General features: G+C 44.7%; 1 long non-coding RNA gene across 1 annotated transcript; it reads right to left on the reverse strand.

Annotated features, from left to right (window-relative positions):
• Nucleotides 1-827: 827 nt before the first annotated feature.
• LOC139186198 (uncharacterized) lies at nucleotides 828-11,714 on the reverse strand. Its single transcript, XR_011569736.1, has 3 exons — nucleotides 10,448-11,714; nucleotides 2,290-2,339; nucleotides 828-1,988 (listed from the first exon to the last, which is right to left on the reverse strand). It is a non-coding gene; the product is annotated as an uncharacterized lncRNA (long non-coding RNA).
• Between the last annotated feature and the right edge of the window lie 587 nt (nucleotides 11,715-12,301).

Consider the following 12,301-nt stretch of genomic DNA (forward strand, 5'->3'; position numbering starts at 1 on the left):
CCAGCTCTGACCTGCCTGAGGGCAGAGACCACGTCTTGGCTGACTCTGTGTGCCACAGGTAAATACTTATTGAAAGAATGAGTGACTGAGTTAGTGGATGAATCAGAGGAGAAGAGAATGAGATGACTGACTAGGCTGGCAGGCATGCTAAAAATGTAGGTAATCAGACTGCTTTGATTAAAAAGATCTGGGACATTGTTAAAACGCCTGATAATTTATATATTTATTTTCAAATTTATATTATTGAAGTATAGTTCATTTACAGTGTGTTAATATCTAAAACATCTGATAAAAATCTATTAAAAACACTCCTCTCTCTATCCAGCAGAAGTTTTTTGTTTAACATTATGCCTATGGAGTAGATATTTTTTATAAGGTAGGTGCTATTCAGAGAAGGCAATGGCACCCCACTCCAGTACTCTTGCCTGGAAAATCCCATGGATGGAGGAGCCAGGAAGGCTGGAGTCCATTGGGTTGCTGAGGGTCGGACACAACTGAGCGACTTCCCTTTCACTTTTCACTTTCATGCATTGGAGAAGGAAATGGCAACCCACTCCAGTGTTCTTGCCTGGAGAATCCCAGGGATGGGGGAGCCTGGTGGCTGCCATCTATGGGGTCACACAGAGTCGGACACGACTGAAGCGACTTAGCGGCAGCAGCAGGTGCTATTTAATGATCACTTCACAGCGGATGAAACTCTAAGCACACTTAAACTTCTACTGTAGCCATCAAAACTGGACACTTTGTAACGTAGAAGGGGTGTTGGGGACCTCATCCACTTACAGTTTGACAATGGTGGGGTTTTGTTCAAACTCCAGGGACAAGACTGTAGAACTTTACCTTGAATTTTTTTTTTTTTTTTTTTACAGTTTAAGACGCAAGGAAACCTTAGAAAGTAGAGTGTAAGCAGCCTCTCTTGACATAGCCTGTATTTTATCTTATGAATATAGCCTATTCATTGCTATGGTTTGAATGTTTGTGTCCCACTCCAGTTCATATGTTGAAACCCTAATGCCCAGTGAGATGGTATTAGGAGGTGGGACCTTTGGGAGGTTAATGCTTGGGGCATGAACATGGAGCTCTCAAGAATAGGATTTGGATCTTATGCAAGAGACCCCAGAGAGCTCCCTTGCCCCTTCTTCCCTGGGAGGATCCAATGAGAAGTCTGCAACCTTAAAGAGAACCTTCACCAGAGACTTTGGGCACCTTGACCTTGTTCCAGCCTCCAGAACTGTGAGAAATAAAGGCTTGTCATTTATAAGCCACTCTTTTTATGGCATTTTTATAGCCTGAACAGACCAAAATATTCAATAAGATTTCATACTCTGGGCCCAAAACCAGGCAACTAAGATGGCAGAGAGAATATTTAAAATCCTAATTCCAGCAGTTTGGGGGTGGGAAAAATGCCCAAACTCTTTGGGAACAACCCATATTCCTGATGGCTCATTGGTAAAGAATCCGCCTACCAATGCAGGAGATGCAGGAGACTCAAGTTTGATCCCTGGGTTGGGAAGATCCCCTGGAGGAGGAAATGGCAACCCACTCCAGTATTCTGGCCTAGAAAATCCCATTGACAGAGGAGTGTGGCGGGTTACAGTCCATCGGGTCACAAGGAGTCAAACGACTGAAGCAACTGAGCACATATATACAAAGAACCAGTGATCTAGTAAGAGCCTTTTTCTCCTTTTCCAGAAAAGTCTCTAAGTGTCTTGTTGGCCTAGCATACTAAGTAATTTAGAAATATTTTCCCATATAAACTGTTCAGTAAGTCAGCTGGATCGTAGCAGAAATCACAGTTCAGAGCTGAGAGCGATTGTGCAGATAGATCATCAAGCCTAATTGGTTCCTACAGTTGAAGTTTTAACTGTGGTTTCAATGATCCAACATTTATAAAACCCATTTACTTTCTTCTGTGACCTCATGCTCTGCTTCATTATGCATTTGAAAGTTTCCATATCCAGCAGCTGTCTTCCTCTCTTCTCATACTCCTAGGAGGGAAAAAGAATAATTAGCTATGAACAAGTTGCATTTTGTTTAGTCTGGGAGCAAGAGTCCAAAGAATGGAACGTCTAATTGGACCTGCCTTGAACTCTGTCAATTTCGAACATGCTATCCCTTTTTTTCACTTCTCTGATGCATTCACAATTTGTTTCTAATTCCATTAAGAAGTGACAATTACAGAGAATTTATTCTTCAATGCTATTTTATAGGAATTAAAAGGATTGTACTTTTCACTGAAAAATAAACCATCAAAAAGAGAATCAGAAAGCTCACCTACTCAGTTCCTACCTGAAACAGTGCATTTAAGTGCTGTAGCTCTTCAGGAGTCACTTGATGTTCTATCTCACCAAAACAAAAAGAAAATAAGTTGAAAACATATAATGCGAATAAGAATGCCCATAAAATGCAATTTCTGGAAACCCACGATTCCTCGCTCTATGGGAGGCCAATGGGTAGCTGAGCCTGTGAGTAACACATAGGCTATTCCAACTTTCATTGTTCCAGTCCCTACTCCAATTCAGCTGATTCCCCAGCCCCTAGCTATGGGGCAGGCTTGGCCCAAATGGGCTGGAAGGAAGAGGTGGCAAGGTGGTGGAAGGAAAGAAGAGGACAGGCATTGACTTGGGAGAGAAAAGATCAGGAACTGGACTAATACCAGAAAAGAAAGACTGAAAATATTTTGCCAGATCATATTCCAAAGATGCTCTTTTCCTTCTCAGGAGCCTAGCGCATCAGAACTGCCTTGTGTCACATCCTCTGCTCCCCGGCCCATCTCATCTAGGCTGAACCAGGAGGAGACCCTGGGGGAACTGACCCCTTTTTCTGGGGTAAATTCTCTGAAGCTATTGCCAGAGACTCTTGGTACTCTTGGTGTTAGAGAATTTCATTAACCTTAAGTAGGCCATCCTTAGTTCAATAAACAGACTCCCAGAGAATGCCTCTATCTCACCCTCCAGTCTTATAACTATTATCTCAACAGTTTGCCTGGGGTTTTCCTGGTGGCTCAGACAGTAAAGAAGCTGCCTGCAATGCAGGAGACCTGGGTTTGATCCCTGGGTTGGGAAGATCCTCTGGAGAAGGGAATGGAAACCCACTCCAATATTTTGCCTGGAGAATTCCATGGAGAGAGGAGGCTGGTGGGCTACAGTCCATAGGTTCACAAAGAGTTTGGCCTTTATAAATAAAAATGGTTAAACTTCTGGCTTATAAAGAATGAATAAATTGTCATAGTGGATAGAGCCAAACTAAGCTCTGATGTTCTTGCACTGTCTCACGAGGCCAGAGGAAGATAGCAAAGCAGAAAATCAGCATTTCCTTGATAGGATCATCTTCTGAAATTTCTGTGATCACCTCAAGTTTCCAGGGTGGTGGCCTTTACCCTAAAACTCAGGCTGACACCAAAGCTACAGGGAGACCCACCATCTTGTAAAATTGAAACACCTGCCAAATTCTGTCTTAAATGACTCAATAATTACTTTTGAACTTGCTTTCACTGAGGAACAAAATTGGAAACCCTAGCGCTAGAATGGGAAAACACTCCAGCTGTAGTTTCCACTTAAAATTTCCCTGTAAGGCTCTTCTGGCAAGGCCGGAACCTGGGAGGTAATGTTTAAAAAAACTGACCAAGAGAAAGACCCTAACAGTATTCAAATACATGTAAAGGATGATTCCATCAAACTGAGGGGCTATTTCTCCTCCCCAATAAAAGATACTACCCTGAATTAATTCATCGCTTGCTTAGACTAAGCCTTCTCCAGCATCCACAAAAGCAGTGAGTGTACCAGGCTCATACACAAGACCAAACAAGAAGATAGTGCCCTCTAAGAGCATGTGACTTCTAATCTTCCACCCCAGATGGGACTCCCAGAGGGCCAATTTTTTTAAATGTGTTTATCTTTAATTGGAGGAAAATTGCTTTACAATATTGTTTTGGTTTCTGCCATATATCAACTTGAATCAGCCATAGGTATATCTATATCCCCTCCCTCTTGAACCCCCCTCCCATCTCTCACCCCATCTCGCCCATCTAGGTTGTTACAGAGCACTGGATATGAGCTCCCTGCATCATACAGCAATCTCCACTGGTGATGTAATTTTACATATGGTCATGTATATGTTTCAATGCTACTCTCAATTCATCCCACCCTCTCCTTCCCTACCTGTGTCCACAAGTCTGTTTTCTATGTCTGCATCTCCATTGCTGCCCTGCAGATAGATTCATCAGTACCATCTTTCCAGATCCCATATATATGTATTAATATACAATGTTAGTCTTTCTCTTTCTGCCTTCCTTCACTCTGCATAATAGGCTCTAGGTTCATCTACCTCACTAGCACTAACTTGAATGTGTTCCTTTTTATGGCTGAGTAATATTCCATTGTATATATGTACCACAGCTTATTTATACATTCATCTGTTGATAGACATCTAGGTTGCTTCCATGTCCTAGCTATTGAAAATAGTGCTGTGATGAACATTGGGGTACATGTGTCTTTTGTGTGAAACAATTTTTAAAGATTTGAAAATTATTCCCCATAAGGTTGGACTATTATGGGAAAAACATTATATTATTTAAAAATTTCATATTGTATTCTCTAAGCCTTTACAATTATATTTAAGATACAATATACTTTATGAGTCTATGTGTTACATAAGACACTTATTCTCAAATTTATAATCTTAAAAACATATTCCTAGAAAGTGGTGGCTCTGGATTTGTACATAGCAATCAGAACATATTGCTATTGTTATCCTTACTGCATAACTTCTGTCTTTCTAGTGCTCCTGGATAATTTTTCTCCTTAGCTTCAAAATTTCCTGAAATCTATACCATAATCATGATCTGTCCACTAACCACCTTATTATGTGAAATTGGCCTTTCGTCTTTTTCTGCCTCCATTACTGAAAAGGAACAAATAACAAAAAATTGCCTCCTTCCCAGGAGGGGGCTCTCCAATCCAGAGAGAGACTAATTCATCTTCTCATCTTACATTTACTAGAAATCCTTCTGAGAAAATAAAGTGAATGCCATCATTAGTAATAGTAAAGAAGGGTGTGAAATCAAAGCTGGTGACTATATAATTTATAAAAGGTTTTACAGCAATTTTCAATTAAGTATAAAATGTGACTGAAAAGCCTTGCTTTCCCCCTTCATAACTTCTCCCCAGAGCCATCCCTCCATCTCCCCAAATGTCCTACTCACCCTGCCTCCTGCTTACTCTCCTGACACACCTACAGACTCTGGTACCTTCCAAGGTTTGCTCTTTGTTATCCTGGTCATTCCATTCCATCTTTGCTTCCTGGTTACAAATACACCTGCTTCTTGCCTCCCTTCTTCCACTGTCCACAAAAATAAGGAAGTGAGTGAACACTCTAACCTCAGAAGATTTTCCAGGGTGGCAGTACCAAACGATGTTCACTGAATTTCCAATGCATTTAAGAAGTCAGTTCTTAAATCTCACAGACCTCATCAAATTTTCATATGTCATGACTGAGAGCAAAGACCCAGTGATCATTAGCCAATTTCTTTTGAAAAGGCAGCAGTAGAAATACAGCTACAAAACAGAGCCATTATTGTGTTTTTCCTTGAAAATATAAATCAGGCCTTCACTTAATTGCATGTTTTTAAGGCAGATTTGGAACACAAAGCAGAGAAAACATATGTCCCTTCTGGGTACTCCTGTGCTTGGCAGGGCTTGAAAATTTGTAACTGCCATCGACAGCCAGTCACATTGTATCACTAAAAAGCTTGAATGACTTGTTTTCCTACAAATAAAAACAGAGAAAAGCCGGACTATTTTATTTCCAAACTATCATAGTTATAGTGACAACCATAAATAACTCAGTCCATAATTGTGGAGTCTCGTTTTAAACATATTATCTATTGCCCAGCAATGCATTTTGGTGTGTCCATATGCAATTTCGGAGAGAGCTACCTGGGTAATTCTCTAAGATCCTGTATTGGGGAGGATTCATGGAGCTCTGATTCTGTTTGTCCTTACGCTGCAGTCTCCCCAAAGCAAGCAGTTTTTATGGTAACAGTGGCTTTCCCATAAGGACTCGTTTGCCTGCTGGTTGCTTATTTGCAATGCAAATCAGCACTCCTACTGTTCCACCCCAGCAGCTCATTGCTTCTCACTGTAGAGTCTCCTCAGTCTGGATGGTTTAGGGGTAATTTCACATCTACGACAAGGGAATTGACTAATTAATCGAATAAAGTATCCTTTTGAAAATCTGTTCCTTGAGTTGCTGTCTCTATAGCTTCAGAAAACAGACAGTTACAATCCTGTAGTCTTAAGATTCTAAAGGAGATGGTAATTGCAGAAGATTTGAGGAGTTTTCCAGGTTGAAATTTAGGGGCTCCCATGGTAGAAGGTCCTAAGGAAGAGGAAACAGTGGGGCTATAGGGCATTCTCCAGGGAGCCTACATTGTGAAAGCAGCCTTTTTCTTGTGTAACACAAGATCATAACCACGGGAAGAAGAGTTAAAAAAAAAAAAAAAGGCCTGTGTGATTCTGCCAGAAACTTTAAAATCCACAATAAACCGAGGCTTAAAAAAAAGACTGTCTTTTTAGCCATTTAAGGAGCAGGAAATCAACCCTGAATATTCATGGAAGGACTGATGAAGCTGGAGCGCCAATATTTTGGCCACCTGATGTGAAGAGCCGACTCACTGGAACAGGCCCTGATGCTGGGAAAGATTGAGGGCAGGAGGAGAAGGAGGTGACAGAGGATGAGTTGGTTGGACAGCACCACTCCACTCAGTGGACAAGAGTTAGAGCAAACTCCAGGAGACAGTGGGGGACAGGGAAGCCTGGCTTGCTGCCGTCCATGGGGTCGCAAAGAGTCGGACACAGCTGAACAACTGAACAATTACAAAAAGGAGCAGGAAGATTAGAAAGTGGCTTCCACTTCAATTAATGTAGCCTTAGGCAGCACTGCCACTAACATCTAACCTTCGTTGAGCTTATTACGTGCCCGTTGCTGGGTACTTTACATGCATGCTTTCCATTCATCCTCGTAACAACTCTGTGAGGGAGATACTAGTAGAGTCCGCATTTTACAGATCAGGAAGCTAAGGCACAGGGAGGTCGATTAACTTTCAGAGCAAACGCTGGCACCAGGGCCTGGTACTGGCTTTCTTTTCTGTTGCCCGCCTCTGCCCGGGGTCCCTGGCCAGCTCCCGAGAGAACACGGGCAGATGGGTAGACGGGAGGGGCGTGGACTTCCAGACCTCTAATGGCCACCGTCACTCATGTCTCTTCTCCACAGAGTCTAAAAACCAGAGTGAATTGTTTCAACCCAAGTGGCTGGTCCTGTAAAAATGAACTTCGAATTCCTCTTTACTTGGTTACTTTTACTTTACTTGGAGGTATTATACGTTATAAGGCTAAAAGTATGGTGCCATTTGAAGAGTCAAACCTCCTCCTTCCTTCAGTGAGTATTAAAGACTTCCTACCACGGGGATATTCTACAGCTTAATCAAGCTTTTAAGAGATCCAAATTTGTTGCAAGGAGCAGCCCAAGCATTTCCCAGTTTGCTTCTGTAAATTAATCTAAAATGAATACCTCACTGCTTTTCCAGCTGCTTGGGTAGATTCTATGGCCTCTTAGTGGTTAAAAAATAGAGAGAGGAGAAATGCTTCTGCCAGCCTTAGCAAACCAGAGTGGCGAAGCTGACCTTGCACGTGCTCACAGAGCAGATCAGCTGCAGTGGTCGAGTACTGTGTTGAGAAGGATTCTGAGGCTCTCAGCAGGAAAAGCCAGGATGGATTTGCTCTGTTGGCCACGAGCATTGGAGGGAGAGATGAGAACATAAGAACAAGCAACAAAGCTGTACCAAGAACAAGGCGATGGAGAAAGAGACAGAGAAGGACGGAGCCGGAAAGGGTCTTGGAACCCCAACAGTCACCCGTTATCCTTACTGTGGGGAAGCTGAGGATGGGAGAAGACAGTTCACCAAGGAAGTCCATGGTAGAGCTGAAAAAGTCTTCATCTCCTGTATCCAAAGCCAGTACTCTATGAGCAGCTCTGGTTCTTTTAGTTTTAACACAAATTAAAAATAGCTGCTGGGTGCCTGTTTTCCCACAACTCATTTAAATATGTGTCATTGAAGCCATGCCTCTTACTTTGAAGTGGCAGCATCCCACATGCTCCTGCATAGCCTGGACTCTGCACCAGCCCACACAGACTTCCTGCCAGGAGCTCCAGAACCTGTCACTATTCCCAGACAGCGACAGGGAGCCTCAGGCCTCAGAGGCAGCTGCCTGGCCACAAGTAGTATGGCCTGGGTCACTGCAGGCTCCAAGCTGGCTATTCCAGTCAGCAAAGGAGCATCAACCCAGCTGGCTGCAGTCAGTGAAAAACTCACCCTTAACCAGGAAATGTCCCACAACCTCTGACAACGCCTGAGACTTCCTCACAGAAGCCTGGAAGACTGAGAAAGGGTTTGGTAGGCAAAGTGAAGGTGAGAGTGGAACCTTCGTGGCTGAGCAGACTTGAGAGGTGACCAGAAACAGACTGTTCGTGAAGGTCCTCACAAGCTGAGAGTCTTCTCAAGCCTGCGTGCTTAGTCGCTCAGTCATGTCCGACTCTAGTGAAGGTCCTCACAAGCTGAAAGTCTTCTCAAGCCTGCATGCTTAGTCGCTCAGTCATGTCCGACTCTAGTGAAGGTCCTCACAAGCTGAAAGTCTTCTCAAGCCTGCATGCTTAGTCGCTCAGTCATGTCCAACTCTTTGTCACCCTTCGGATAGACTGTTCGTGAAGGTCCTCACAAGCTGAGAGTCTTCTCAAGCCTGCATGCTTAGTCGCTCAGTCATGTCCGACTCTTTGTCACCCTTTGGACTCATAACCCATCAGGCTCCTCTGTCCACGGGGTTTTTCAGGCAAGAATACTGGAGTGGTTGCCATTTTCCTCCTCTGGGAGATCTTCCTGACCCAAGGATCGAGCCCAAGTCTCCTGTGTCTCCTGCACTACAGGTGACATCACATGGGGAAGTCTAATCACACGGGGTCAGCTCGTTTCAGACTTTTCTGATCCATTTGACATCATGACTCAGTGTACACTTAGGTAACAAAAGTTTCACAATGCACGAATTGTGCTTATTCAGAAGATGCTCTCTGATATTACTATCTGTCGTTGTTTCAGATGCCAGCCATATTCCAACAAATCAGCCTCCTAACCCATCAACTACTCTTCCCCTCACTATGACGATCCACACTCTGAGGAAAGCTTCTTTTGATATATTACCTACATAGGTCATAACAGCAAAAAGAACAAAACTGAATTTTTTTCCCAACACCCAGCTTAGGGGATCTTAGTTCCCCAACCAGGTATTGAACTCAGGTCCTTGGCAGTGAGAGTTCAAAGTCTTGACAACTGGATTGCCAGGGAAGTCCCTAATTTTTAACTCCTCATCATCTATTTCCAACCTCACTGTCCAGCATTCATCCCATTCCTGCTCTTCACACCCTGTTTACTTTAATCACTTGTGTGGCTTAGTGTGCAGTTTCCTCTATGTGGGGTGGCCTCCACTTCATATAATCTTAGAAAAACTCTGAGAGATCCTTGAAGGCCCATCTCATATGACACTTCCTCCTTGACGCCTTCCTTATCCCCAAAGCCATAAGTAATTTTCCCCTCCCTTTGGATGGGGTACATACCTTTGGATACACATCTTTCTCTATTATTGAGCTTCTGTTTCCTAACAATTAGTCATGAGTGCATCACCTGCACAGATTCTTGTCATTTCTTTTAATATTTTTCTTTAAATAGACTTGTACATACTACCTTCTTTAGCTTCATCCTAAACAACAGTAATCATGAAATCATTGATTTCCTGTGCTTGTTAGATTTCCAGAGAACATTAACATAAATAAATTATTATTAAAATTTTAAAAATCTCATTTTTCCTTTGAGGAAAAACCGTGCTGGGTGTGTAAAGTCTTGAGGGGCTGTATTTTGTTTAAATTGGAGTTTTTCTCTAGGGCTGGGTATGTGCTATTGCTCCATAAATATTTGCCAAATTAAACTCAAATGAAATGGATTAAATGGAATTTATTCATACTCTTAACATATTAGCATGAATCCAGGGAGGCAATTGTGACCGTGGAAGGCAAAGAACGAGACTGGAAAGGAATTGGACCTAAGAAGGAAAACGTTGATAGACACTGAAAGGCAGGGCAAGAGACATGGAGAGGCTGACCCCAACCGGTTATAGTGAAGCTCCCTGAGGTGTGTGCCCACCCCGAGGGCCAGCTAAGGCCCAGTGAACAGGGGGCAGGTCCGGATGGGTCTTCCCTGGGAGGAAGCCACAGCATCCCCCATATGGACCCCAACTTTAAACAGGGTCACTGGCCACGGGCCCTAGGGGATTCCAGCCCCGTCCCCAGCCCTGCCCCACAGCCCGCCTGGCCTACCAAGGCCATCCGCTCGCCCCTCCCTCACCTTTTCCGCCTGCAGGCTCCCCTCCAGATCCGCGTGGGGAGGCGGCATCCTCCACCGGGCTGGGTCCTCAGTTCCCACCGAGTAGCTGCGCATCCTCTGCACAGTGAGCCAGGCCCGTAGCAACCAGGACGGGGCATCTGCATTCTGCAGGCCCTGTTCCCCTGAAGGCCGAGGTTCTGCGAGGCAGGTCTGAGCCCAAAGTGTGACTGGCTCCCCCAGGATGGCGGCTTCGGTCAGGATGCTGGTCTGATCCCATCCCCAGACACAGGCCCGTCAGTCCGAGTCTGGTCAGGAAACTGGGTCCCACTCCACCCGTGCTGCCCGGTCACCCTGGGTCTCCTTCCCTTTTGAGAAGCCACATTCTTAGAGGAGGACCCAGAGTGGGGAAAGGACTAGAGGGTGGAGGCAGGGTCTCTGCCTTCATGTGTTACTGAAACACAAGCCTCTGTGCCCCATGGCCCAGTGGGGCCAAAAGATACTGAAATGTCTGCTTTTGGTGCAGAGGAAGATTTAAATCGTGTAGGGCCCCCAAGGAGACAGGTGGCTCAGCTCCTAAACCCCAGACTTCCCAAAAGCTCTCAGCAGAACCCTTTTCTAGGAAGGGGGAGGGAGGGGCATGATGAGGTGTCTAAACTCCTTGGTGTCATGGAGCCTTTCCTGAGGTCAAGTCTTGGTCAGGTAATGATGTTCTTGTAAATCTGCACTAAAACAAGTGTTATTCCTGGTTCTGAGGAGAAACGACCAGGCCCTCAGGCATGACAGGCACGACTTTCATTCTCTGAGGTCTCGTCCTGGCTTGAGAGGAGGCAGATCTCAGCTGGCGGCTCCCTCAGGGCCACGTCCCCAGACCCTGACCAAACGGCGTCCATGAAGGAGGGAGACACCCGGGACACAGCCCTCTCACAGGCTCCTCAGGCTGCCCAGAGGCAGGGGTCAATCCCACAGACCGCATTCTGTGCAGACAGTGGTTTCCATGAGGGGGCAGAGGCAGGGATGGGGGACAGGTTCACTGCCACCTCAGGGCCTGGGCCTGGCCAGTGGGCGGCCTTGGTGAGGACTCTGGAGCCCTGCAGAACACCACCTTCGGCCTGTTTCCTAGGCCACCCACGCCCTAGGCAGGGTGAGCCCCAGGAGAAGCCAGGATCCATCTCTAATCTCACTCTTCGCCTGAGGACAACCACTTTGCCTACAGTTGACTGAACAGGCCACTAATGGTTGTTCACTGACAGTTGCTTGTGGGAGGGGCCCACTGTGGTACTGACCAGTGACTGAGCAGGGCCACTAATGGTTGTTCTCTGACAGTTGGTCTCTCGTGGGAGGGGCCACTGTGGCACCAACCAATGGTTGAGCAGGGCCACTAAGGGTACTGGGCTGCAGAGTATTGGCCAACAGCAATTGCTGCATGCTAAGGGCTGCATCCCACAGGACTCTTACAAATTGACCAAGACAGAAGCAGCAAGCCTTTACCACTCTACTTTAAGAAAGAGAGAGACCCCAATACAGCCCTAGAGCTACTAGTTTCTTAAATGTTTTCAGTTCTGAACAGGCAATATATATAACAAGTAAACAGTAACCTAAGACAAAAACATGGAAGTTAATGATTGTAATTAAATAAAGCTTACAACAAAATGAATCTGTCATAATTTTTATTGTAGCGCATGGTAATTAGATATAAATGACAAGTTGTTTAAGCAATGATTCTAATTGCTATTAATTTGACAACACTGTTTTGGGGCTGCTCAGGAAAGCCCCAAAGATGCCTGGGATGGCTGCTTTTTCCATGTTTCCATCTTAGGGAAACAAAAGCAATAACAGATTTGAAATTAAAAAAAAAAAAAAACTACTTTTCCCTTC

The sequence above is a fragment of the Bos indicus genome, chromosome 12, assembly GCF_029378745.1.
Source record: "Bos indicus isolate NIAB-ARS_2022 breed Sahiwal x Tharparkar chromosome 12, NIAB-ARS_B.indTharparkar_mat_pri_1.0, whole genome shotgun sequence".
Taxonomy (NCBI): domain Eukaryota; kingdom Metazoa; phylum Chordata; class Mammalia; order Artiodactyla; family Bovidae; genus Bos; species Bos indicus.